The sequence below is a fragment of the Macaca mulatta genome, chromosome 4, assembly GCF_049350105.2.
Source record: "Macaca mulatta isolate MMU2019108-1 chromosome 4, T2T-MMU8v2.0, whole genome shotgun sequence".
In the NCBI taxonomy this organism is placed as follows: domain Eukaryota; kingdom Metazoa; phylum Chordata; class Mammalia; order Primates; family Cercopithecidae; genus Macaca; species Macaca mulatta.
The window spans coordinates 153,536,164-153,563,080 of NC_133409.1; the positions used below are offsets into that span (position 1 = coordinate 153,536,164).

Consider the following 26,917-nt stretch of genomic DNA (forward strand, 5'->3'; position numbering starts at 1 on the left):
TGGCAGAAAGTAGCTTTCCCTTCTTTAGTTCTACGCTTAAGTTACGCCCCCGAGCCTTCACATCCTTAAAATTGGTAACAAGGAGTGAGAGCGGCGAGCTCTGGTTGTTGCCTATCTTTGGATTGCTCCTACAAAGAGAAGGAGGGACGAAAATGAGTGTGAAGCAGAGGGGAGTATCCGACAGGTCCGGTCCTGGAAGGGGAAGAAAAGGTTTTATGTTTCGTTTTGGACTTACACTTAACACTTAACAATAACGGACAGACAGTGAGAAATGATGAGCCTTCGCGAGCGCGTGTCGGACTTCCGACCTGAGTCAGACGGGGCAACCAAGAATGGAGGCCCCCAGATGGGCACTGGGGGACGTCTCCCACCAGTCCCGAGTGGCTGTCTTTTAGCACGTCCGCCAAGACCGTGCCACTTACAAAACAGACCAATACAGATTACGGATTTCGTGAAATTTCAGGGAGACAGACAGAGGCAAAGACAGAGACAGTGACAAAGCCAGCTTACCTACAGATTAAGATCCATTGACTTGGGGGTCTGGTGGGCTTGGGGGAAATCCTGGACGAGCCCCCATTTGTTATGCCCAGACCATTTATTCCCCGAAGAAGACCACCAGAGTCCAGAGTCAAAGCTAAGTAGCAAGGATCTTTATTACAGGTTCGAACCTGGAACTCTCCCTCACTCGCGAAACGAGACGGGCAGGAGAGCTCCCCCACTCAGCTCCGAACAATGTTATATAGTCTAAGGAAAGTAGGCATAGAATCATTATACAAATTAGAGGTATGATTGGCTGGAGTTTGAACAAAGCGATTTGGCAAACTATGATTGGTTCCTGCCATTTCTGATATTTCAGTACAACCCTTGAGGCAGAAGAGCAGTTCTACACAAAGGCAGTTAATTATATTGCGTCAGGTTGCACAACCAGTTTATGGCTATCTTGCTTAAACACACCTTGTGACCTGGCTATCTTACTTAAACATTCCTTGTGACCTGGCCTCAGAAAGAAAAACATGTACTTACAGAACTTACGAAACCTCTGGTACCTGCAGAGATTAGAAAGCAGAACAAAGAGTGTAGCGAGAGGGGCGGGTACACATCTATCTTTGTGTCCTTTCAACACATTGGTGAGATGCAGTGAGCACTAACACATGGGAGCACCGTGCATTTATTTACCTGTCTTTCCTCCACAGTTGTTTTCAGAAGGCTTTCACTGACAAACCCAACAGAAATGAATATATATGACTTCCTATAAAATGAAATTTGAGCAAAATTATATGTTTTAAAATGTTAAGACTGGAGCAAGACTAGAACATCACCAGACAAAGAGGCTGAAATGAAGGGTTTATGTTTACCTTGCTACAAATTCTGTTGGCCCACAATCTCTTGTGCTTATTGCATAAGAGAGCCACAAAGTGGGGTGATAGCTCATAACCAGTCCCTGGTTTTCTGCTTCAGAAACAAGTTTAAATCCTCTGCTTAGATACAGTAAGGAAAATAACTGAAAGATGTCGAATGTGAAATTGGCATCTAAAAAGTCAAAGAAGTGAGTAGTAAATGTAAACATCAGGAATCAAGGAGATTCTATCTTTTTACACAGCAGCGGCCTCACTATGCACTGCTGAAGGTCCCCCCTATATTGAAGGGGTGGCCTGCCCCTCCACACCTGTGGGTGTTTCTCGTTAGGTGGAAGGAGAGACTTGAGAAAAGAAATGAGACACAGAGACAAAGTATAGAGAAAGAAAAAGTGGGCCCAGGGGACTGGCGCTCAGCATGCAGAGGACCCGCGCCAGCACCCGTCTCTGAGTTCCCTTAGTATTTATTGATCATTATCTTTACCATCTTAGAAAAAGGGAAGTGGCAGGACAATAGGATCATAGTAGGGAGGTCAGCAGAAAGACATATGAATAAAGATCTCTGTGACATGAATAAGTTTAAGGAAAAGTGCTGTGCCTTGACATGCATATGCAAATATCTCCATAAACCTTTTTAGTGCATAAAGAGCAGCATTGCACGTCCCACCTTCAGCCCTAAGGTGGTTTTCTACTATCTCAGTAAATAGAACATACAGGCCGGGCGCCGTGGCTCAAGCCTGTAATCCCAGCACTTTGGGAGGCCGAGACGGGCGGATCACGAGGTCAGGAGATCGAGACCATCCTGGCTAACCCGGTGAAACCTCGTCTCTACTTAAAAAATACAAAAAACTAGCCGGGCGAGATGGCGGGCGCCTGTAGTCCCAGCTACTCGGGAGGCTGAGGCAGGAGAATGGCGTAAACCTGGGCGGCGGAGCTTGCAGTGAGCTGAGATATGGCCACTGCACTCCAGCCTGGGCCACAGAGCCAGACTCCGTCTCAAAAAAAAAAAAAAAAAAAAAATAGAACATACAATCGGGTTTTACACGGAGACATTCCATCGCCCAGGGACGGGCAGGAGACAGATGCCTTCCTCTATCTCACCTGCCCAGAGGCCTTCTTTCCTCTTGTACTGGTCCTCCTCAGCACAGACCCTTCACGGGTGCCAGGCTGGGGGACCATCAGGTCTTTCCCTTCCCACGAGGCCATATTTCAGACTATCACATGGGGAGAAACCTTGGACAATACCTAGCTTTCCTAGGCAGAGGTCCCGCGAACTTCCACAGTGTATGTGCCCCTGGGTACTTGAGATTAAGAGAATGGTGATGACTTTTAACCAGCAAGCGGCCTTCAGGCCCTTGTTTAACAAAGCACACCCTGCACAGCCCAAAATCCTTTAAACCTTGAGTCACCACAGCACATGTCTCTTGCAAGGACAGGGTTGGAGGTAGGGTCACAGATGAACAGCATCTCAAATACAGAACAAAATGGAGTCTCTTATGTCTACTTCTTTCTATATAGACACAGTAACCGTCTGATCTCTCTTTCTTTTCCCCACACTATATGATGTAGGGGTTTTCTGCTGCACCCCTAAATTGAATTGTCCTCTGTAACTACAGGTCTCACAAAGTTTTATAGCTTCAATGATTTCACCTGGGCTGATACTTTGTTTTGTTTTTGATGTTGTTTGTTTTGAGCTGCTGCCCGGGGCTTAGAAAAGTGACTTGGATATTTTGCCAAAATTGTGTTTCTTTGATGGAATTTGAAATCCATCAAACCTCTGCTTTCCCGGTGTATCCCCAGAGCGGGTTGAGTACTTTGCACTTCTTTTCAGCACTTCCCTAGAAGTGGTAGAAGATTTGGAGTTAGGGCCTCCCTCAATCTCTACCCTTTCTTTAATTTAGAGGATCACAAACTGTTGGGGGAAGAGTGGTGTCTTGGGCCCGCCGTTGATCTGATGAATATTAATATCCAATGTCCTGTAATGAAGTCATGTGTGCATGTAACATCACTTCTGCATGCAGTGCCACAGGAAAGTGGGTTCGCGGACCCCAGGTTAAGAGCCTAAACACTAAAGGCACAGAGCTAGAGCTCTAGGAAGGGAGGGATGACTGGGTGGAACCTCGTCTTGTCCTTTAGTCCTGGGGCCTTTTCACTCCTCACATGGTGGGTACCGGGCATCTGGCAGGTACTGATGTTGATGGAGTCGATGGAGGGAACTGGACGGGACTGGGAAAAACAAGGTTGGACAGATAATTAAGGCGGACATTATTTTTTCTCAGTGTCAGTCATGGCTTGAAATCTGGAGAGCCTGAAGGACTATCCCGCTACCCAAACCTGTGTTTCCTTTTCTCGCAAGCCTCATTTGGCCACAGGCCCAGTGTCAACACCAGGGGGCGCCCACAGACCATGAAGGCACCACGCAGCTGGGATTGTTTGTGGTCGGCTCCCGGGTTCCTGACTTAATCAGGGGAGCCAAGACTCTGCAACCAGGTGGCCCGGATTCAACCTGCAGCTCTGGTCCTACTGACACTTTTCTTCCTGGTGCCTCAGTTTCTTAATCGGTGAAATGGTGAGGACACTACAGCACTTACCTCTGGGGCGGGTTTCTCAAAAGCAGCACTATAAACAGTTTGGGACAGAGACTCTCTTGTGGCGCGGCCTGCCCTGCGCATTGTGGGAAGTTTGCCGGCAGCACCCCCACTCACCCCCTCCCACCAATCCCCACGTGACAACCGAAAATGTCCCAGGATTGTTGGTTCTCCCTTGGGTCTGGAAGCTGCACTTAGGCATTTTCCCACCTGACACTTGAGCTTATCTCTGCTTTGGTCCACATAAGGTCACTTTAAAAAAAAGTTGTTTCTTTAAAGACTTTATCCATCTTTTAAACAAATCTATTTTTTTTCCTTTATTTCTGCATTCAATTAATCCTCCCAAACCCTTTGTTTAGTATATCTCAAAATGTATCAATTCCAATTCTAGTAATTAGCGTATCTGACTTGCATGATACCTGCTATGACCCTTGGTAGAGCTCTGATTCCTTTAGCACAGGGAATGTGTTCTCGATTCTGCTCTGGATATTGTAAATCAGTTTATTTTACTTGTCTGGGATGTTGCTCCTCACCTGTAAAATGTAAATGTGCATATGGCTTGGATTACTAAATGGTTTTATTTCTTCATTCACCTGACATTTGTTATGTACCTGCTGCAAGTCAAACACATGGCACGATATTGTTTCCTTGATCACACCACAGCAAATGAGAAAATGAGACATTATAGCAGCTGTGGCGGCACATGCCTGTCGTCCTAGTTACATGGAAGGCTGAGGCAGGAGAATTGCTTCAGCCCAGGAGTTTGAGGTTACAGTGAGGTATGATATCACCATTGCATTGCAGCCTGGGCAACAGACCCTGTCTCTGAAAAAAAGGAAAAACACAGTGTGAGCTGTCTGCATGTGCTCTATGTCTCAGGAGACCCATGTCCTGTAATTTTTCTAAAGGACATCTCCATGTGGTTTTTCATGAATGTTTGTCTGGTATTTCTTTTCTATCCTTTTCAATTTTCTGTACCTTCTACTGAAATTATGGCTTTTGTCAATAGCCTACGGTTATTTATTTATTTACTTATTTATTTTTACCCCTCTGCACTATTTGTCTTGTAACTGGAGTGTCTGAGTCCATTATGTTTAATGTAATTGTTGACCTCATTGGGTTTAAGTCTGTACATTGTCATTTGCTGCCTTCTAATATTATCTCTTTCTTGCTCAACTATTTTTCTTATGTTGCCTTCTTTAGATGAATAAAATCTTTGCATTATGGTGGTCTTCTCAATAAGTGTTCTAGTTAAAAATTATCTTATTATTTCTTTAATTATCTGAGAAAGCACAATAATCTGTGACTTATTATAACCAACAGCAGACCGTAACTTCCCTGACTTTCACCTGCCTGTGCAGACAGCCCAGGGGAGAATCAGTGCTCTGGCTCTGAGACACAGGGCTGGTGGAAGTAGGAGAGTGATTGGATGATGAATCTGTAGCTGCAGAGGCATCTGGGCCCCTCACCTGCATTCCTCGTAGATGTCTCCTCCACTGAATGCCTGCGATGCCCTCTCCTCTGTATGCTCCTGCCAGAGTCTCCCCATCTCCACTGACAGCAGCTCCACCCTTCTGCCCACTCAGTCCAACACTGTAGGTGTCCTTGATTCTTCTTCTCACACCACAGATAAATCCATTAGCAAGTGCTGTGAAGTCCATCTTCACATTCATCCAGAATCCCTTCACTTCCCACTATTTCCCCTGCTCACACCCCAGTCAAGGTAAGCAACATCTCCATTCTGGAATATTCCACTCCTTTCCCACTGTTTTCCCCACTGCCTCACTGGTCCCCACCTCTCAATACTGTTCTCAGCACAGCAGTCAGAGAGAAGCTTTCAAAGGATAAGTCCTACCATGTCCCACTTTTCAACAATGTCCTCTAACTCCCCATGTCATTCAGAGCAAAGGTCAACACCCTTTCCACATCCTCCAGGGCTACCTGCTCTGTCCACACCTCTGACCTCATTTCAGTTTCTCTCTGTTCAACCCTTCTGACCTCTTCATCCTTCCAGGAACACAGACAATTTCCTGCCCTAGTGCATCTGCACTGAAGGTTCCCTGCCTGAAAAGAACTTTCTCAGACATCCCTGTGGACAACTCCTCACATCCCTCAAATCTTTACTCCAAGGTCACATTTGCAACAAGGCCCATGCTGACCACCCAGCACAACAGCCACCTCCCTGTCCCCACAGCCCGCACTCTGGATCACCTGCCACACAGCACTTGCCACCTTCTCACTCAAGCATTTTCGGTTCCTACTCTGCTTATACTATATCTATCATCTGCCTACAGAGGTGTCCAATCGTTTGTCTTCCCTGGTTCACATGGGAAGAGTTGTCTTGAGCTACACAAAAAAATACACTAATGACAGCTGATGAGCAGAAAAAAATAGAGAAAAGAAAAAAAGGTGCGTGGATAATTTTCATGATATCTGCCACTACAAATAAACAAAAAAGTCGTCACATTCTAAAGCTGTCCTGGGCCACGTGCATCCCGAGAGACACAGGTTGGACAAGCTTGCATCTAGAACGTATACACCACAAGGCCAGAAATGTTTCTAATTTTACTTTAATGATGTTTTCTAAATGCAAAAGCAGTCATATCCCTAGCAGACAACAAATGTAAGTTGAATAGATGATCACTGTAGAGCATCTCCCTATTCTAAAAACCTCAGGTCAAATGTCATTTTGTAGCAGCTACAGAACAATATTATCTCATGTGGACATAAATGCACCAGTGCTTTTCTTACCAGGGCTACTTTTGTGTCCTCACTCCCTCCCTCCTCCCACACCAACCCTCCTGCACACTGCAGCACACAAACATATATTTCTCTTCAGGAAAGATAACCCTAGGCTTATGGGTCCAATTATCCAACCACATGTGAATCTAAATTAGACTCTGCTTTACAAATCCATGAGTTTGGATTGGAGCCAGCACTAGGATTACTACAACTCAGGGCAGGAAGAAGAGTAGGAGAGAGAGCAGAAGAGGAGTTCCAACAGAAAGTAACCTATGATGAAAAACTCTGGCACCTCTCCTCTGGAAGTTTCAGAATCTGCTTCCTTTAAGAATGTTGGGGAGGCCAGGCTTGGTGGCTCATGCCTGTAATCCCAGCACTTTGGGAGGCAGAGGTGGGCGGATCACAAGGTCGGGAGATCAAGACCATCCTGTCTAATATGGTGAAATTCCATCTCTACTAAAAATACAAAAAATAAGCTGGGCGTTGTGGCACGTATCTGTGGTCCCAATTACTAGGGAGACTGAGACAGGAGAATCACTTGAACCCGGGAGGTGGAGGTTGCAGTGAGCCGAGATGGCGCCACTGCACTCCAGCCTGAGTGAGGCTCAGTCTCAAAAAAAAAAAAAAAAAAAAAAAAAAAAAAAGAAGGTGGTTGGGGAAAAGATGGAAATACAATTGAAAGAGACCTGGAAGAAGAGGTATAGGGGTCTGAAAATTTTTCTTCTGATAACACAGGAACTTCTATGTGTAGGGGCCACCATAGGTGATATCCAAGTCCCTGTTGTAAAGGTAAACTGAGGCTGGAGCCAAACCGGGAACGAAGACACAAGGCAAATGGCAGTGAGAATAGCCTTTATTAGGACTCGCAGGCGAGGTTTCTCGGTCCAAAGGTGCGGGCCGAGGAAGTAGCGCTGAGGGGCTTTTTATAGTCCAAGAGGTAGGGAAGCTGGTTGTGCAAACAGGGCCTGGGGGGTCTTGAAACTACTAGGGCAGGAGTTGAGTAAGGGTCATGAGGAAGGGATCTTTGGAAACTGTCAACCGAAACTGCTGTTTAGGAACTTGTGGAATGCAGGTGAGCTGCGGGTCATGGGGGAGTGTGGTTGCCCAGCCAGAACTCTGACGCATGTAAGTCTCCGGGTGTGTACAAGGGTGAAGGGAGTCTTTAACAAAAGGCCTGCTACGCCGGGTAACGCCGCCACGTTGGGTCTAGATTCCTGCCTAACACTTGTGATCACAGGTCCTGGTGGGACAAGGTTCTACTGAAGGGCCAAGGACAATGGAGCAGCAAAGATGACCCAGCTGAGCAGTGACCACATAAAGTTCATGGTGGCCTGAGCACCCACTGTGCACAGCCCCATCTAGTCTCCTCCTCTGCAACAAATCAGCACAAGAAACACGTGTACCGTGGAAGGTTCTCATGTCTTCCATTTATTTTGTCTCTCAAATTTCAGGAATCTTCTCCTTTAATTAACCCATCAACCTCTCTTGGAAATCATTTGAAAAAGTAAATTTATACTCAGATTCTAATTTTAATAGGGAAGTAAGAAGTTACAGCTCAGTGCACCATAAAGTTGAGACAGAGATGGAGACATCCCAGCCCCATTTCTGGAACAGGAGAGGTGATTGGGGAAGGAATGCAGGTCAGCGTGGGGAAGAGGGTCATGGTGGACATGGGGTTGGGCTGGTCTCCCCACCTCCTCACATTATGCCTACAGGAACACAGACACATTCAGATGCCTTTGCAGAAAAAGAAGTCAGGGTTCTTGAAGTCACAAAGGGAAAGAGTTAACAAATCTTGCCATTCAGTCCCACACAGGGCAGCTGTCTCAGACTGCAGAAAAACATTCATGAACAAATTCGTATCTGTCACAGTGAGGGGTGACACTTGAAACAGCCCAGCACACGCTCAATACATCCAAGTCAAAGAAACCTCATGGCACAGCTGTGTCCACTGTTCCCCCCAACACCCCACACACATCAGGCCCCCAGGGTCTCACATTTACAAGCCGTGAGAGACATCAGAGCCCTGGACACTGTCACTGCCTGGGGTACAACAAAAACAGGACCTGGTCAGAGCCCACAGGAGATATGGCCAGAGGAGGAAATATTGCCTGAGTGAGCTCCCCCATGGGCTCCCAACCACAAGATCCCAAGGATCTCAGGGATCAGCTTCCTTCATACTTACTTGCAGCCTGAGAGTAGCTCCCTCCTTTTCTATCTGTGGGAAGAAAATGTCCTTTGAGAGGTCAGAAAGGTGGCAGCGCCATGAGGCCCTAGAGGAAACTCCTAGTCTTGGACCCCAGAGAAGTTTCCAGAAATGTGTGACTGCAGACCCAGGGCAGGATAAGGGAAAACAAGGAAAGCAGATGTGGGTCCTGGACTAACTGCCCTCCTAAGGTCTGTCCTTAGCCAGGGACCTTCCCCTGACCTGTGATTACTGGGATCAGGTCCCCATCACTACAATCATCAAGGTGATAAATCGTGCTTCTTTGTCACATGTGCTTTACAAAAGAGTAAGTGCTGGCACACAGGGTGTAGGCTGGGTCGGCCCATGAGTGTAGATGGTGCTTCCCAGTAACCAGGCAGGGCATTTCTACCTGGGGTTTGGAACCCTCAGTGGGACAAAAAAACTCAGAGCTCTTCTTCCTCCACAGCACAAAAGTGACCACAGCTTCAGTGACAACAGCTGCAAAGACAACCAGTCCAGCAATGATGCCCATGATGGGGATAGTGGGCTGGGAAGACTGCTCTGGGAAAGGAGGGGAAGGTGAGGGTCTCTGACCCCAGGCCCCACCACCGACCCTCTTAAAGGTCTCCAGAGGAGCTCCTGCAGCTCAGGCAGCCCCTGGTGCTGCACATAGCACGTGAATCTCTGCTCCTCTCCAGAAGGCACCACCACAGATGCCCACTTCTGGAAGGTTCCATCCCCTGCAGGCCTGGTCCCCACGAGCTCCACGTCGTGGGTATGGTCCTCACTCTCCCGCTGCCAGGTCAGTCTGATCTCCGCAGGGTAGAAGCCCAGGGCTCAGCACCTCAGGGTGGCCTCATAGTCAAAGACAGGATGGTGGGTCACGTGTGAATTGGGGGGGGTCTGAAAGGAAGAGTCCGAAAACTCAGGCACTTTGCATCTCTCGTGGGACACTCCAGCAGCACCAGTATGTGACCGTCCTAAGAATGAACCAGATACCTGGCGGGGTGGGGGGAGGGGAGGGAGCACAAAACTCAGACACCAGACTGGACACGGGCACCTGGGATAATCTCCTAATCCTTGGAAAGTTCTAATCTCTCAGCGGGGGAGCAGGGACTTCCGATTCTGACCTGAGTGAAGGCCAAAGGACTCAGAGGAGCTGGAGTCAGACCCCCACACACATTGAGTGTGAGGCAGAGAGCAAGGCCTGAGGGGAAAGGTCCTGGTGCCTAAGACTGCAGTGGAGTCAAAGGGAACTCCTGATCAGTATTCCAGGGATTGTCTTCCCCTCCACTCCCTCAGAGACTTCATCCCTTAATTGTCCCAGAGAGCAGGGCGGGCCCTCAGAGTCACTCTCTGGTACAGGATCTGGAAACCCAGGAGGATTCCTCTCCTTCAGGACCAGAGGGAGGGCGCTATTCTAGTGTTGCTCCCATTTTCCTCCTCTCCTTGTGCTAAGCCAGAGTGGGAGGTCTACAGGAGATCGGGGAGGCGCCCTGTGGCCCCTGGTACCCGCACGATGCAGCATCTCCTTCCCATTCTCCAGGTATCTGTGGAGCCACTCCACTCACGTGCCCTCCAGGTAGGCTCTCCTTCGTTCAGTCACTTTGGCCGCCTCACACTTGCGCTTGGAGATCTGAGCCACAGTGTCCGCTGCGGTTCAGGAGCACAGGTCCTCCTTCAGGGCGAGGTAATCCTTGCCATCCTAGGCGAACTGTTCACACCGGAAGAGGCGCCCGTCGGGCCCCAGGTCGCAACCAATCATCCACTGGAGGGTGTGAGACCCTGGCCCCGCCCCCTCGGTTGGCCCCGCCCCTCGGTCAGCCCCGCCCACCGAGCCTCGCCCCCTCCGGGACGAACCCGCAGGGATTTTGGTAAAGGCGCGTGGGCTTCTCCCAGGTAGAGGGTCTGGGCGAGTCCCGCGGCCTCGGGGTGGATCTCAGACCTGGAGACTCGGGAGTACCCCGGTCGTCCGTAGGGCATGGAGGTGGGGGGTCGTGACCTGCGCCCCGGGCCGGGGTCACTCACCGGCCTCGCTCTGGTTGTAGCAGCTGCGCAGGGTCCGCTGGTTCACTCGGTCAGTCTGTGCGTGGGCCTTGGCCATCCGTGTCTCCTCTTCCCAATACTCTGGCCCCTCCTGCTCCACCCACGGCGCCCGCGGCTCCATCCTCAGACTCGCAGCGTAGCTATCGAGCCACACGAACTGCGTGTAGTCCACGTAGCCCACGGGGATGAAGCGGGGCTCCCCGCTGCCTGGCTGGGACACGGCAGCGCTGAAGTACCTCATGGAGTGGGAGCCTGGGGGCGAGGAGGAGCTGAGACCCGCCCGACCCTCCTCCCCGCGCGGCTCCCCGGGTCCTGCACCACCGTCGGGTGGACCCCTGGCCCCTCCCCGCAGAGGCCATCTCCCGATCCCGCACTCACCCGCCCACGTCTCTGTCAGGGCCAGAGCCCCCGAGAGCAGCAGGAGGAGGGTTCGGGGCGCCATGACCACCATCCTTGGCGTCTGGGGAGAATCTGAGTCCGAGTGGGTGAGCGAGGACTTTAGAACCGGGACCGCGGCGACTCTGGCTTCTCTAAAATCCTGTTACCTAATGGGAGTGAGAACTGGAGTCGCCCGGTGAGAATCCAGGAAGAAGGACCCGACACAGGTTGGGAGAAGGAGAGAAACTCTGCGGAGATGGGGAACCCTCAACACGGGGCCTCCCCAATCCATACACTGCCTGTGGGGCCTGAGACCCTGAGAGCCACGCCTGGGGCCCTGGGACGTCGCCCTGACCCGCTACTCCTGTGCCAAGCGCTCTGTCTCAATGTCTCCCTGAGTCTTGGCACAGGAGCTGTCTGAGAAACCAGGGAGAAACCCTTGGCATGGGCCCCGTCCCTCTCCCTTCACTTTTCATCCCGGACTCCCCGTCCCAGAACTGGACTCCCTGCCTCCTACTCCTTACCTGTCCCAGTGGACTCTTCTAGAAGAAAACTCACCCCAGAGAGCTTGGAGCCAGAGACTGAGCTTGCCCTGGGAATGGAGGTGTAGAGACAGGGCTTCTTTTTCTTTTCTTTTTTCTTTTTCTTTAAATCTGGAAAAGTTGTGCCTGAGTGCATGAGATAGAACAGAGACCAGTTTGCTTTTTGTTTATTAACTACAGTGAGTAGCAGAATCTTGGTAACCCCTGAATGATCAGGAATGTAATTGCTAAAAAATGTGACTTTGGCCCCTTCATATATAAATATGTCTAAAAGCGTTACAACAGGATTCACAAAGCTCCTAAGTTTCACTTTCCCAGACAATGTATCTGTGACTCCCGCTTGTTGTATTTTAAATTTACCACCATTCCGTAGCCTTGAGTTTCCCTGTGAGTCCAGGACATCTCCTCAATACAAAGCAGCACACTGTGGTACTGTATGTTGCAACCATGAGTCAGTACAGTCTTTATTCACCTCACAGTTGCAAGTGTTCAACGCAGTCACAATGCCCCTCACTAGTGCTCATGCACTGCCTGTTTTTAGGAAGTATCCACATGTAAGTGGTGTGTATACTTTTTAGGAATACTTAGTACTTTTAAACCTGATTAACATAAAAAACTATTAGTATCTAGGCAGACCCACATAAGACATTAAAGGCCAACCTCAAAGGTCACCCTGCGAGGCTCTGTAGATGGATGTATTAAAATCTATAAAACAATGTATTTAAACCTAAGAATTCTGCTGCTTTGGAATTCTTTCCCTCTGCTCCTTTTCCTCACCTTCTGCTTCTCCAGCCCTTCCCTCCGTCCCTCTCATCCCTCAGGCCCTCTTCTCCCCTTAATCCCCACCACCCTGTCACTCCTGAATTGTGGATTTAGCACTGTTCCATGACCTGCTACGTACGTGACTGTTCTCTCCACAGTGGTCCTGCTGCTGTGAGTCACAGTGTGTCATTTCTCCACCTAAAACACTCCAGTGGCTCCACCTTGCTCTTGTGAAGCTTCTAGAATGTCAGGCATTTGAGCATAGGAGGGCATACCTGGTTCATCGTAGGGACTAAATGAATTTCTCATGACTGAATGAAATATAAGTGTATTAAATTGCATCACAGAAAATTATAAAATGTAAAATACTGAAAAAGTTCAGAAAGATTTTATTTTATGTAACTAGTGCGCATATCAATTCATCAATTCATTCATGCACTACCACGACCAGCAAAACAACACCCATTTATCTGCTTATAGTTCCTCGGTCAGAAATCTGGGCAAAATGTGGAGAGAATCTCTGTTCTGGGCTTCCAAAAGCTGTGTTTTCATTTTGACTCCTCCTTCAGGCTTATACAGAGGTGGCAGAATGAAGTTTCTGGCAGCTGTAAGACTGAGGTTCCTGTTCCTTGCTGGCTGTCAATATAGAGAACAGGGAGGGCTATGCTCAATTCCTGGTGCCCAAGAGCGTTCTTTCCTACAAGGCCTAGTTCCTTGCTGTCTGTTCCCAGAAGGCCTCAGTTCTCAGCCACATGGACCTTGCCTCAGGCCTCAGGGCTGCTAATTGCACAGCAGGTGGCTTCCCCCAGAGCTCATGATCCCAGAGACCTTGAGAGAGAAGGGGGAGCCTGCAGTGAGTTTTATGTTCTACACCCAGAGTCACAAACTATTATGTCAGCATTACTCTATCAGTTTGAAGTTGTATTTGTTCGTTCTCACACTGCTATAAAGAAATACCTGAGACTGGGTAATTTATAAAGGAAAGAGGTTTAATTGACTCACAGTTCTGCAAGGCTGAGGAGGCTTCCCCATGAAACGTACAACCATGGCAGAAGTGGAGGCAAACACGTCCTTCTTCACATGGTGGCAGGAGAGAGGAATGCAGATCGAAATGGGGAAAAGCCCTTCATGAAACCATCAGATCTCATGAGAATTCTCTCAGTATCATAAGAACAGCATGGAGGTACCATACCCATGATCCAATCATCTCCCATGAGGCCCCTCCCCCAATACACAGGGATTACAATTTGCATGACAATTCAAGATGAGAATTGGGTGGGAACACAGAGCCAGACCATATCAGAAGTGCATCATTAAGTCCAAGCCACACTCAAGAGAGGAAATTAAGCAGCACCTCTGGAAGGGAACAGTATTAAAGGATTTGAATATATGTTTAAAGCAAAATTAAAACACTTGTTTCAGGATTTTGAAAATCAAAGTTTTTTATTATCTAATTATTTTCATTAACGCCTTTAGCTTGTCTTTTAATTTAATTTAATTTAATTTAAGTTCCAGGGTACATGTGCAGGATGTGCAGGCTTGTTACATAGCTAAATGTGTGCTATGGTGGTTTGCTGCACCTATCAACCCATTACGTATGTATTAATCCTGGCATGCATTAGCTATTTTTCCTAGTGCTCCTCCTACCACTGCCCTCCCCCAGCAGGCTCCAGTGTGTGATGTTCCTCTCCCTGTGTCCATGTGTTCTCATTGCTCAGCTCCCAATTATAAGTGAGAACATGTGGTGTTTGGCTTTCTGTTCCTGTGTTAGTTGGCTGAGGATAATGGCTTTTGGCTTCATCCATACCCCTGCAAAGGACTTGATCTAATTCCTTTTCATGACTGCATAATATTCCATGGTATATATATACCATATTTTCTTTGTGCAGTCCATCATTGATGGGCATTTGGGTTGATTTCATGTCTTTGCTATTGTGAATAGTGCTGCAATGAACATACACATGCATGTATCTTTATAATAGAATGGTTTATTCTCCTTTGGTTATATACCCTGTAATGGGATAGCTGGGTGAAATGGTGTTTCTGGTTCTAAATCTTTGAGGAATCACCAAATTGTCTTCCACAATGGTTGAACCAATTTACATTTCCACCAACAGTGTAAAAGCCTTCCTATTCCTCCACAACCTCGCCACATCTGGTGCTTATTTACTTTTAAATAATTGCCATTCTGACTGGCATTAGATAGTATCTCATTTGTGGTTTTGATTTGCATTTCTGTAATCAGTGATGTTGAGTTTTTTTCATATATTTTGGCCACATGTATGTCTTATTTTGTGAAATGTCTCTTCATCTCCTTTGTCCACTTTTGAATGAAGTTTTTTTCATGCAAATTTGCTTAAGTTCTTTGTAGATTCTGAATATTAGAACTTTGTAAGATAGATAGATTGCAAAAATTTTCTCCCATTCTGTAGGGTGTCTGTTTGCTCTGATGACAGTTTCTTTTTCTGTGCAGAAGCTCTTTTGTTTAATTAGATCCCACTTGCCCATTTTTGCTTTTGTGCCAGATGCTTTTGGCGATTTCTTCATAAAATCTTTGCCCATGCCTGTGTCCTGAATGATATTGCCTAGATTTTCTTTCAGGGTTTTTTATAGTTTTGCGTTTTACATTTAAGTCTTTAATCTATATTGAGTTAATTTTTGTGTAAGGTGTAAGGACGGGGTCCAGTTTCAATTTTCTGCATATGGTGAGCCAGTTCTCCCATCACCATTTACTAGTTAGGGAATCCTTTCCCCATTGCTTGTTTTGTCAGGTTTGTTGAAGATCAGATGGTTGTAGATGTGCAGTCTTTTTTTGTGAGTTCTCTATTCTGTTCCATTGGTCTATGTGCCTGTTTTTGTACCAGTATCATGCTGTTCTGTTTACTGTAGCCTTATAGTATAGTTTTAAGTGGCATAGTATGATGCCTCCAGCTTTGTTCTTTCTGCTTAATATTCTTTTGGCTATATGAGCTCTTATTGGATCCATATGAATTTTAAAATAGTTTTTTTTCTAATTCCATAATAAGCTTCTCTTTTAAAATTAATGATTAAATGTTTGAGACATCACAGAGCCTTGGGTGCTTAGGAGAAAACAGTTTGAAACAGAGAAAGGAGATGCAACAGTATCTCTGAATTTTTCCTGTGAATACCTTTAATAACAATGTTGTTTTCAATGAGTTAACACAGTTGAAAACATAGAGTAACTAAATCAAATAGTTCCAGACTTCAATCCCATAAAAATAATGCCTCAAAAATAAAACCTTGTTCTGTCTAAGATGTCTCAAATTTAGTGGAAGCATGTCCCAAGCGCCAGTTTTCTTACTGAAATATCATCTTCACTAAATATTTGCCTACACTTAAAAAACAAAAAACTCTGCTATATGGAGTAGCCATTCTTTTGTTTCTTTAATTCTCAGTAAACTTGCTTTCACTTAGAAAAACATTGCCTAATCAAATTGCTTTTCATTTACAAAAGTGTGAATCTCATACTTCAGTCAACACATCTAGCTTAGCATGATGCCAGTAACTTTGGTTTGAAGCAGTAGCCTGAAATGTTTAACTCAAATTGAGAAACAAGGTTTTTTTCAAAAACTAGCTATTTGGTGGGCATTCCATAATAAACTTAACATCTTTTGCTCCAGTTTTGAATGAGATGTGATAGAAGTCATTTGGAGACCACTATGATTTTTAAATAACACAGCTATTATGTGCTTCTGAAGTTTTTTTTTTTTTTTTTGTCTTTTTAGCAGTCCTATTCTGTTTTCCATTCACATTTGCTATTCCATCACTGGTTATTCCTTCCTACTCTTTTCATGTTTGATTTATTTTGATCAATGATGTGCATTTCCAATTCCGTAAAAGTTTAATTCAGTTTTATGTGTGGTAGAATGTAACATCCAATCCTTTGCAAGAAGGAATTACCTTGCACAGCAGATTGAACATTGTAAAATTGAAAATCTGGAGAGATGCCAGTGATCCAAGGGTTAAATGACCTATTTTTAGCCAAAGTCATTTTCATGGCATCCTGGTCCTCTCTGTTACGTGGCTCCTTACAATTCTCTGTGGTTTGCTTCCAATGTAAGTAGTTCTTGTTAAGGATCCTTGCAATGAATTTTGGTATTCTTTTCTCTCACATTTTTTTTAAAATTATACTTTAAGTTCTAGGGTACACGGGCACAACGTGCAGGTTTGTTACATATGTACGCATGTGCCGTGTTGGTTTGCTGCACCCATTAACTCGTCATTTACATTAGGTATTTCTCCTAATGCTATCCCTCTCCCATCCCTCCATCCCACAACAGGCCCCAGTGTGTGCTGTTCCCCATCTTGTGTCCAAGTGTTCTCATTGTTTACTTCCCACCTATGAGTGAGAACATGCAGTGTTTGGTTTTCTGTCATTGCAATAGTTTGCTCAGAATGATGGTTTCAGGCTTCATCCACGTTGCTACAAAGGACATGAACTCATCTTTTTTATGGCTGCATAGTATTCCATGGTGTATATGTGCCACCTTTTCTTAATCCAGTCTATCATTGATGGACACTTGGGTTGGTTCCAAGTCTTTGCTATTGTGAATAGTGCTGCAATAAACATACACGTGCATGTGTCTTTATAGCAGCATGATTTATAATCCTCTGGGTATATATCCAGGAATGGGATAGCTGGGTCAAATGGTATTTCTAGTTCTAGATCCTTGAGGAATCACCACACTGTCTTCCACAATGGTTGAACTAGTTTACACTACCAACAGTGTAAAACCTTTCCTATTTCTCCACATCCTCTCCAGCGTCTGTTGTTTCCTGATTTTTTAATGATCACCATTCTAACAGGTGTGAGATGGTAGCTCATTGTGGTTTTGATTTGCATTTCTCTGATGACCAGTGATGATGATTGTTTTTTCGTGTGTCTGTTGGTTGCATAAATGTCTTCTTTGAGAAGTGTCTGTTCATATACTTTGCCCAGTTTTTATGGGGTTGTTTGACTTTTTCTTGTAAATTTGTTCAAGTTCTTTGTAGATTCTGGATATTAGCCCCTTTGACAGATGGGTAGATTGCAAAAATTTCCTCCCATTCTGTAGGTTGCCTGTTCACTGTGATGGTAGTTTCTTTTGCTGTGCAGAAGCTCTTTAGTTTAATTAGATCCCATTTGTCTAATTTGGCTTTTCTTGCCATTGCATTTGGTGTTTTAGTCATGAAGGCCTTGCCCATGCCTATGTCCTGAATGGTATTGCCTAGGTTTTCTTTTAGGGTTTTATGGTTTTAGGTCTAACATTTAAGTCATTAATACATCTTGAATTAATTTTCGTATAAGGTGTAAGGAAGGGATCCACTTTCAGCTTTCTATATATGGCTAGCCAGTTTTCCCAGCACCATTTATTAAATATGGAATCCTTTCCCAATTGCTTGTTTTTGTCAGGTTTGTCAAAGATCAGATGGTTGTAGATGTGTGGTGGTATTTCTGAGACCTCGGTTCTGTTCCATTGGTCTATATCTCTGTTTTGGTACCATTACCATGCTGTTTTGGTTACTATAGCCTTGTAGTATACTTTGAAGTCAGGTAGCGTGATGCCTCCAGCTTTGTTCTTTTTGCTTAGGATTCTGTTGGCAATGTGGGCTCTTTTTTGCTTCCATATGAATTTTAAAGTACTTTTTTCCAATTCTGTGAAGAAAGTCATTGGTAGCTTGATGGGGATGGCATTGAATCTATAAATTACTTTGGGCAGTATGGCCATTTTCATGATATGGATTCTTCCTATCCATGAACATTAGATGTTCTTCCATTTGCTTGTGTGCTCTTATATTTCATTGAGCAGTGGTCTGTAGTTCTCCTTGAAGAAGTCCTTCACATCCCTTCTAAGTTGTATTCCTAGGTATTTTATTCTCTTCGTAGCAATTTTGAATGGGAGTTCACTCATGATTTGACTCTCTGTTTGTTTGTTATTGGTCTATAAGAATGCTTGGGATTTTTGCACATTGATTTTCTATCCTGAGACTTTGCTGAAGTTGCTTATCAGCTTAAGGAGATTTTAGGCTGAGACGATGGGGTTTTCTAAACATACAATCATGTCATCTATGAACAGCAACAATTTTACTTCCTCTTTTCCTAATTAAATACCCTTTATTTCTTTCTCTTCCCTGATTGCCCTGGCCAGAACTTCCAACACTACATTGAATAGGAGTGGAGAGAGAGGGCATCTCTGTCTTGTGCCAGTTTTCAAAGGGAATGCTTCCAGTTTTTGCCCATTCAGTATTACATTGGCTGTGGGTTTGTCATAAACAGCTCTTATTATTTTGAGATACATTCCATCAATACCTAGTTTACTGAGAGTTTTTTAGCATTAAAGGCTGTTGAATTTTGTCAAAGGCCTTTTCTGCATCTATTGAGATAATCATGTGGTTTTGTCTTTGGTTCTGTTTATGTGATGGATTATGTTTATTGATTTGTGTATGTTGAACCAGCCTTGCATCCCAGGGATGAAGCTAACTTGATCATGGTGGATAAGCTTTTTGATGTGCTGCTGGATTTGATTTGTCAGTATTTTATCGAGGATTTTTGCATCGATGTTCATCAGGGATATTGGTCTAAAATTCTCTTTTTCTGTTGTGCCTTTGCCAGGCTTTGGTATCAGGATGATGCTGGCTTCACAAAATGAGTTAGGGAGGATTCCCTCTTTTTCTATTGATTGGAATAGTTTCAGAAATAATGGTACCAGCTCCTGTTTGTACCTCTGGTAGAATTCGGCTGTGAATTCATCTGGTCCTGGACTTTTTTTGACTGGTAGGCTATTAATTATTGCCTCAATTTCAGAGCCTGTTATTGGTCTATTCAGGGATTCAATTTCTTCCTGGTTTAGTCTTGGGAGGGTGTATGTGTCCAGGAATTTATTCATTTCTTCTAGATTTTCTAGTTTATTTGTGAGAGGTGTTTATAGTATTCTCTGGTGGTAGTTTGTATTTCTGTGGGATCAGTGGTGATATCCCCTTTATCATTTTTTATTGCATCTATTTGATTCCTCTTTCTTTTCTTCTTTATTAGTCTTGCTAGTGGTCTATCAATTTTATTGATCTTTTCAAAACACCAGCTCCTGAATTCATTGATTTTTTGAAGGGTTTTTTATGTCTCTACCTCCTTCATTTCTGCTCTGATCTTAGTTATTTCTTGCCTTCTGCTAGCTTTAAATGTGTTTGCTCTTGCTTCTGTAGGTTTTTTAATTGTGATGTTAGGGTGTTGATTTTAGACCCTTCCTGCTTTCTCTTGTGGGCATTTAGTGCTATAAATTTCCCTCTACACACTGCTTTAAATGTGTCCCAGAAATTCTCACATGTTGTGTCTTTGTTCTCATAGGTTTCAAAGAACATCTTTATTCCTGCCTTTGTTGTTTACACAGTGGTCATTCAGGAGCAGTTTGTTCAGTTTCCATGTAGTTGTGCAGTTTTGAGTGAGTTTCTTAATCCTGAGTTCTAATTTGATTGCAGTGTGGTCTGAGAGACAGTTTGTTATGATTTCTGTTCTTTTACATTTGCTGAGGAATGCTTCACTTCCACTTGCATGTTCAATTTTGGAATAAGTGTGATGTGGTGCTGAGAAGAATGTATATTCTGTTAATTTGGGGTGGAGAGTTCTGTAGATGTCTATTAGGTCTGCTTGGTGCAGAGTTGAGTTCAAGTCCTGGATATCCTTGTTAACCTTCCATCTCATTGATCTGTTTAATATTGACAGTGGGGTGTTAGAGTCTCCCATTATTAGTGTGTGGGAGTCTAAACCTCTTTTTAGGTCTCTCAGGACCTGCTTTATGAATCTGAGTGTTCCTGTATTGGGTGCATATATATTTAGGATAGTTAGCTCTTTTTGTTGAATTGATCCCTTTACTGTTATGTAATGGCCTTCTTTGTCTGTTTTGATCTTTGTTGGTTTAAAGTCTGTTTTATCAGAGACTAGGATTGCAACCTTGGCTTTTTATTTTCCGTTTGCTTGGTAGATCTTCCACCATCCCTATATTCTGAGCCTATGTGTGTCTCTGCACATGAGATGAGTCTCCTGAATACAGCACACTGATGGGTCTTGACTCTTTATCCAATTTGCCAGTCTGTGTCTTTTGTCTACTCTTTTTTTTTTTTTTTTTTTTTTTTAAGACGGAGTCTCACTCTGTCGCCCAGGCTGGAGTGCAGTGGCCAGATCTCAGCTCACTGCAAGCTCCACCTCCCAGGTTCACGCCATTCTCCTGCCTCAGCCTCCCGAGTAGCTGGGACTACAGGCGCCCGCCACCTCGCCTGGCTAGTTTTTTGAATTTTTTAGTAGAGACGGGGTTTCACCGGGTAGCCAGGATGGTCTCGATCTCCTGACCTCGTGATCCGCCCGTCTCGGCCTCCCAAAGTGCTGGGATTACAGGCTTGAGCCACCGCGCCTGGCCAGTCTGTGTCTTTTAATTAGTGCATTTAGCCCATTGACATTTAAGGTTAATATTGTTATGTGGGAATTTGATCCTGTCATTATGATGTTAGTTGGTTATTTTGCCCATTAGTTGATTCAGTTTCTTCCTAGCATCGATGGTCATTACAATTTGGCATGTTTTTGCAATGGCTGGTATGGGTTGTTCCTTTTCATGTTTAGTGCTTCCCTCAGGAGCTCTTGTAAAGCAGGCCTGGTGGTGACAAAATCTCTCAGCATTTGCTTGTCTGTAAAGGATTTTATTTCTCCTTCACTTATGAAACTTAATTTGGCTGGATATGAAATTCTGGATTGAAAATTCTTTTCTTTAAGAATGTTGAATATTGGCTCCCACTCTCTTCTGGCTTGTAGAGTTTCTGCGGAAGGATCTGCTGTTAGTCTGATGGGCTTCCCTTTGTGGGTATCCTGGCCTTTCTCTCTGGCTGCCCTTAGCATTTTTTCCTTCATTTCAACCTTGGTGAATCTGACAATTATGTGTCTTGGGGTTGCTTTTCTCAAAGTATATCTTTGTGGTGTTGTCTGTCTTTCCTGAATTTGAATGTTGGCCTGCCTTGTTAGGTTGGGGAAGTTCTCATGGAAAATATCCTGAAGAGTGTTTTGCAGCTTGGTTCCTTTCTATGCATCACCTTCAGGTACACCAGCCAAACATAGATTTGGTTTTTTCACATAGTCCCATATTTCTTGGAGGCTTTGTTCATTTCTCTTTACGCTTTCTTGTCTAAAGTTCTCTTCTCACTTCATTTCATTAATTTGATCTTCAATCACTGATACCCTTTCTTCCACTTGATCGAATCGGCTACTGAACTTGTGCATGTGTCATGTAGTTCTCATGTCATGGTTTTCAGTTCCATCAGGTCATTTAAGGTCTTCTCTACACTGTTTATTCTAGTTAGACATTTGTCTAATCTTTTTTCAAGGTTTTTAGCTTCCTTCTGATGGGTTTGAACATCCTCCTTTAGCTCAGAGAAGTCTGTTATTACTGACTTTCTGAATCCTGCTTCTGTCAACTCATCAAACTCATTCTTTGTCCTGCTTTGTTCCGTTGCTGGCAAGGAGCTGCAATCCTTTGGAGAAGGGGTGCTCTGGTTTTTAGAATTTTCAGCTTTTCTGCTCTGGTTTCTCCCCACCTTTGTGGTTTTATCCAACTTTGGTCTTTGATGATGATGACCTACAGATGGGGTTTTGGTGTGGATGTCCTTTTTGTTGATGTTGATGCTATTCCTTTCTGTTTGTTAGTTTTCCTTCTAACAATCAGGTCCCTCAGCTGCAGGTCTGTTGGAGTTTGCTAGAGGTCCACTCCAGACCCTGTTTGTCTGGGTATCACCAGCAGAGGCTGCAGAGCAGCAAATATTGCAGAACAGCAAATATTGCTGCCTGATCCTTCCTCTGGAAGCTTCGTCTCAGCAGCGCACCCAGCTGTATGAGGTGTCAGTTGGCCTCTACTGGGAGGTGTCTCCAAGTGAGGCTACACGGGGATCAGGGACCCACTTGAGGGGCCAGTCTGTCTATTCTCAGAGCTCAAACACCATGCTGGGAGAACCACTGCTCTCTTTAGAGCTGTCAGACAGGGATGTTTAAGTCTGCAGAAGTTTCTGCTGCCTTTTGTTCAGCTATGCCCTGCCCCTAGAGGTGGTGTCTACAGAGGCAGGTGGGCCTCTTCGAGCTGCGGTGAGTTCCACCCAGATCGAGCTTCCCAGCTGCTTCATTTACCTCCTCAAGCCTCAGCAATGTCAGACTCCCCTCCCCCAGCCAGGCTTGCCGCTTCACAGTTCGATCTCGGACTAGCAGTGAGCAAGGCTCTGTGGGTGTGGGACCTGCTGAGCCAGGCATGGGATATAATCTCCTGGTGTGCTGTGCGCTAAGACCTTTGGAAAAGCATGGTGTTTAGGTGGCAATGTCCCAATTTTCCAGGTACAGTCTGTCATGGCTTCTCTTAGCTAGGAAAGGGAAATCCCCTGACCCCTTGCATTTGCCGGGTGAGGCGATGCTCTACCCTGCTTTGGCTCACCCTCTGTGGGCTGCACCCACTTTCCGACCAGTCCCAGTGAGATGAACCAGGTACCTCAGTTGGAAATGCAGAAATCACTCATCTTCTGTGTCGATCACACTGGGAGCTGCAGACCAGAGCTATTCCTATTTGGCCATCTTGGAATGAAACTTCTCTTACATTTCTATAAAAAACAGGTATATTTTTATTTGAAAAACTCTATTTTAGGAAATATAATCAAGTAACTAGCAGGCTGCCCAGCACTGGTGTAAAATACAAACCTGTAAAGCCACCCTGGGCTGCTGCCCATTCACATCCCCCAGAAGAAGACTTCATCCTGAGTCTTGTGATTAGTATTCTTTTGTAATTCTTTAAAGATTTGTGCAATAAGTATATATATATTCCCAAAGCAAATAATAGTTTTGCTGGTTTTTAAGCTTCCTATACAGCAAATTCCTACTGGATTTATTTACCCATGATGTACATTACGTATAGGAGTTATCTGTGTTGTGGGAGGCTGTCATTCATTCATTTTTACTGCTGAAGGTTTACATTTTATGGTTATACCACAATTTCACTACTTTCCTTTTGATGTATATGTGGCTGATTCCAGTTTTTGCAGTAAACATTAGTGTGCACGTCGTACAAACATTGCCTGTACACATAAGCAAGAAACCCCCCCGGAGTGTACGATTAAGAATGGGTTGGTTGGATGATACTTGTATAGGACGTAAACCCTACTAGATAATGATAATATGATTTCCAAAGTGATTGTGGCTGCTTAAACTTTTACAATAAATATGTAATACTTGATGTTGATGATGTGTTCTGAAAACACTGAGTTGAAGGAATTGAGTTAAAAGCCACTGTCTTGACTGCAGAATTACAGCAGGTATTTTTATTCAGACTCTGTTAATAACTTCCTGCGGTTTACTTGTTTCTCATATACCATGGCATTATACTTTTGACATATAGATTCAGAAAATGCTTACTTAAAGCCCGATCACATAGAGTTATTTATATATTAGGAAAATTTCATAATAAAAAGGAAAAAATGGAGGAAGAGAGGGAAAGAAGGAGGAATGGAGGAAGGAGTGAGAGAAGAAAAGAAGGAAGGGGAAGGGGAAGGAAACGGGGGTGAGAAGGAGGGAGGGTGAGAAGTTGAATGGAAATAGAGAAGAAAGGGTGGGAGGGAGGGACAGAAGGAAGGAGAAAAGGAAGGAACAAAGGAGAAAATAAACTAAAATAAAGAATAGGTGTAGAGAAACTAGAAACCCTTATATTATGAAAATAGGAGGACATAAAACAGATGTAGTTAACCTCTATAGAATAATGGAAATGTAAGAGGGCTTTATTAGTTATCTGTTGCTGTGTAACAAACTACCCCCAAAATTAGTGACTTAAAGCAACAAACATCGACAAACTCAAAAGCATAATGCAAATACCAGCAAAATGGAGCCAATGCAGGTAGAAGAAGTTGAATAAACAAAAGGATTTTACAAATTGGGATAAATTAGAGGACACTGGTGTGCAGATGAAAATGATTTTGTAGTCCAAATCCTCCAAAAAGCAAGTGCCACCATGGGATTAAAGTTACAGCATTTTATTAGGGGACACACTTGTCAGATGATATTGCAAGGGAGGCAGATTACCCTGGGAAAGGCAACAGACCAAGATGTAAGTGTGACCCTCCCACGATGGACAGGAGAGAAGATTTACTGGAAGTGTCCTAGACCACAGGTAATCTAAGGAGAGTTGAGCAAGGCCATGGAGGAGTCCTCGAGCTACAATTGGCCATCAGAAGAGTCCCCCACCTCCCAGGAATGTCCTGCCTTAGTGTCACTGGTATGACCCATCACTGGTTGGGAACAGCCCATGGGAAGCAGGGCCTCAGCACCGATGCTACTTAGGATATTAGAGCACAGGAGCAGGGCCTTGGGAGATTACCCAGGAGTGTGACTCACACCTTCTGCCCTGCTGGGTCTGGGCCCTTGGAAATCAAATCCTCTCAGGCTGAATTGCTGGATGATTCTGCTCACACTTACAATGAGGTAAGGGAAACCAGAAGGCCCCCAGGTGGATCTCTGGTTTCCACACTTCTGCCCTCATTGTTTGAAAGTAGTCATGCCTCGTCCTGGGGATGAGGATCTATTACCTGGGCCTGGAGAGGAGGAGACTCTTCTTCTCACTAGGTGGTCTCTGGGCTCATACTGTCCACACTTCTCTGGTGACAACCGTAATGTGTATTTCTGTGGGCTGTCTTTTGTCTCCTTTTAAGGGTACCCTCCTTGGAAACGAGGACCTTGTACCCTGCACAGCCCAGTGTTGGGAGATAAAATATGCAAAATACCCTAGTGGGTTAATCAAAGGGATTGGACATGGAGCCAAACCTGCTTCCACCTTTCCATTTCTGGACCCACATGTTCTTCCTATTGAGAACACAGCACTATAGAAGCATCTCTGATTCAAACAATGCAGCTTATATTGAAAGATGGCACCCACCCCTCAGAGTGCTTCCTCCAGGCTGGCACTGAGCTGTGCCTATAGAAGACCTGTCCAGCATTCCTTGTGGCTGGCAGCCCCTGGGTGATGCAGATTGATGGTGATAGGATTAGTGGAACCCACAGCCACGGAAGCATTGAAAATTTCCCTGCCAAGTGGGTCTTTCAGGCAGATAATGGGCTAAGAGCACCGCCTAGCCTGTGGATCAGGAACGTCAACAGCGCCCGGAAAGTGGTGCTGGCTGTGTCTGAGAGCAGGACAGGAAAACCCACCCATGGAATAGGTGCCTAACCCTGTGAAGATGAACCTCTGGCCCTTCCAGGATGGAAGTTGCTAAATGTAGTCAACTTGTTACTTAGTGGCTAGTTAGTCAACTAAAGAAGCAGTGCCCCACTAGGGCATATCATGGGCCTCAAATGCCGATGAGTTGGACATTCAGAGGTGGCAGCAGCTGGATCTGCCTTGGTAGAGGGGAGTCAGTGCTGCTGGCCCCATACATAGCCTCATGTCTGCCACTGTGGTTGCTCCATTCATGCGCCCATCCTACCAGGTCTGGGCCCACCCATGGTGAAGGCAGCTAATTTCCATTTGTCTGTTTGCTTGTTCAGTGCCACTTCGGACTTGGGTGTTTTCTGTGGGGGTCAACATGGGATTCAGGGTCAACATGGGATTCAAACTCAACCCGGGTGGACCATTTTCATTTCCTGATGAATGCTGTTGGGCCTGCGCAATTTATGACTTTGTGGGTCAGAAAGACACTTGGAATCACATCATTGCTTGATGTTCTGTGGTCAAGCATTCTATCTAATCAGGACAAGAAACACTACAAGTTGCTTCTGACAGGGGCCATATGTCTCTGCTGTGGATGACTTGATCTTACTCCAGAATTGAGACCCTCCATTGTGACTCTCCCACTGGTGCTTGGTTCAGCTCCATCCTGCATCTTTCCCTACCACTGGCACCACCAACACCATGGGATCTGAGGGATGCTGGCTGCTTGCACCGTCACCTGGATCTGCTGCAGGGTCCTTCCCTGTGTAGGCCACACTTGAAGCTGGCCTCCTCCTATGTCACCTAGAGTGTGGGCCAAAGCAACTTACCTAGATGTGGAATGTGGTGTCGTCAGAACTCAAAGAACCTCATCAGGCAGTGTGCTTTCTGCCTTCTGGTGAGGATGCAAGATGAAACAGTTTGACTTTTACCTTGGAGGGGACACATCTGTAAGCTGGTAAACACTTGGCACTTGTTCACCCAGAAAACATCACTTCAGTGGCCACCTTTTTTTTTTTTTTTTTTTTTTGAGATTTAATTTCGCTCTTGTTGCACACACTGGACTGCATTACCGCCACCTTGGCTCACTGCAAACTCTGCCTCTCGGGTT

The 26,917-nt window shown here is 45.1% G+C and overlaps 1 protein-coding gene and 1 pseudogene across 2 annotated transcripts in view; one reads left to right on the plus strand and one right to left on the minus strand.

Moving 5' to 3' along the window:
- MAMU-AG (major histocompatibility complex, class I, AG) overlaps nucleotides 1–26,917 on the plus strand; it is a 180,421-nt gene that overhangs the window by 136,671 nt on the left and 16,833 nt on the right. The window lies entirely within an intron of this gene.
- Nucleotides 8,098–11,390, minus strand: LOC106992378 (patr class I histocompatibility antigen, alpha chain G; annotated as a pseudogene). The gene is made up of 8 exons (XR_013416719.1): nucleotides 11,298–11,390; nucleotides 10,902–11,171; nucleotides 10,388–10,658; nucleotides 9,483–9,777; nucleotides 9,297–9,429; nucleotides 8,871–8,903; nucleotides 8,683–8,728; nucleotides 8,098–8,516 (listed from the first exon to the last, which is right to left on the minus strand). The product of XR_013416719.1 is annotated as a patr class I histocompatibility antigen, alpha chain G (transcript).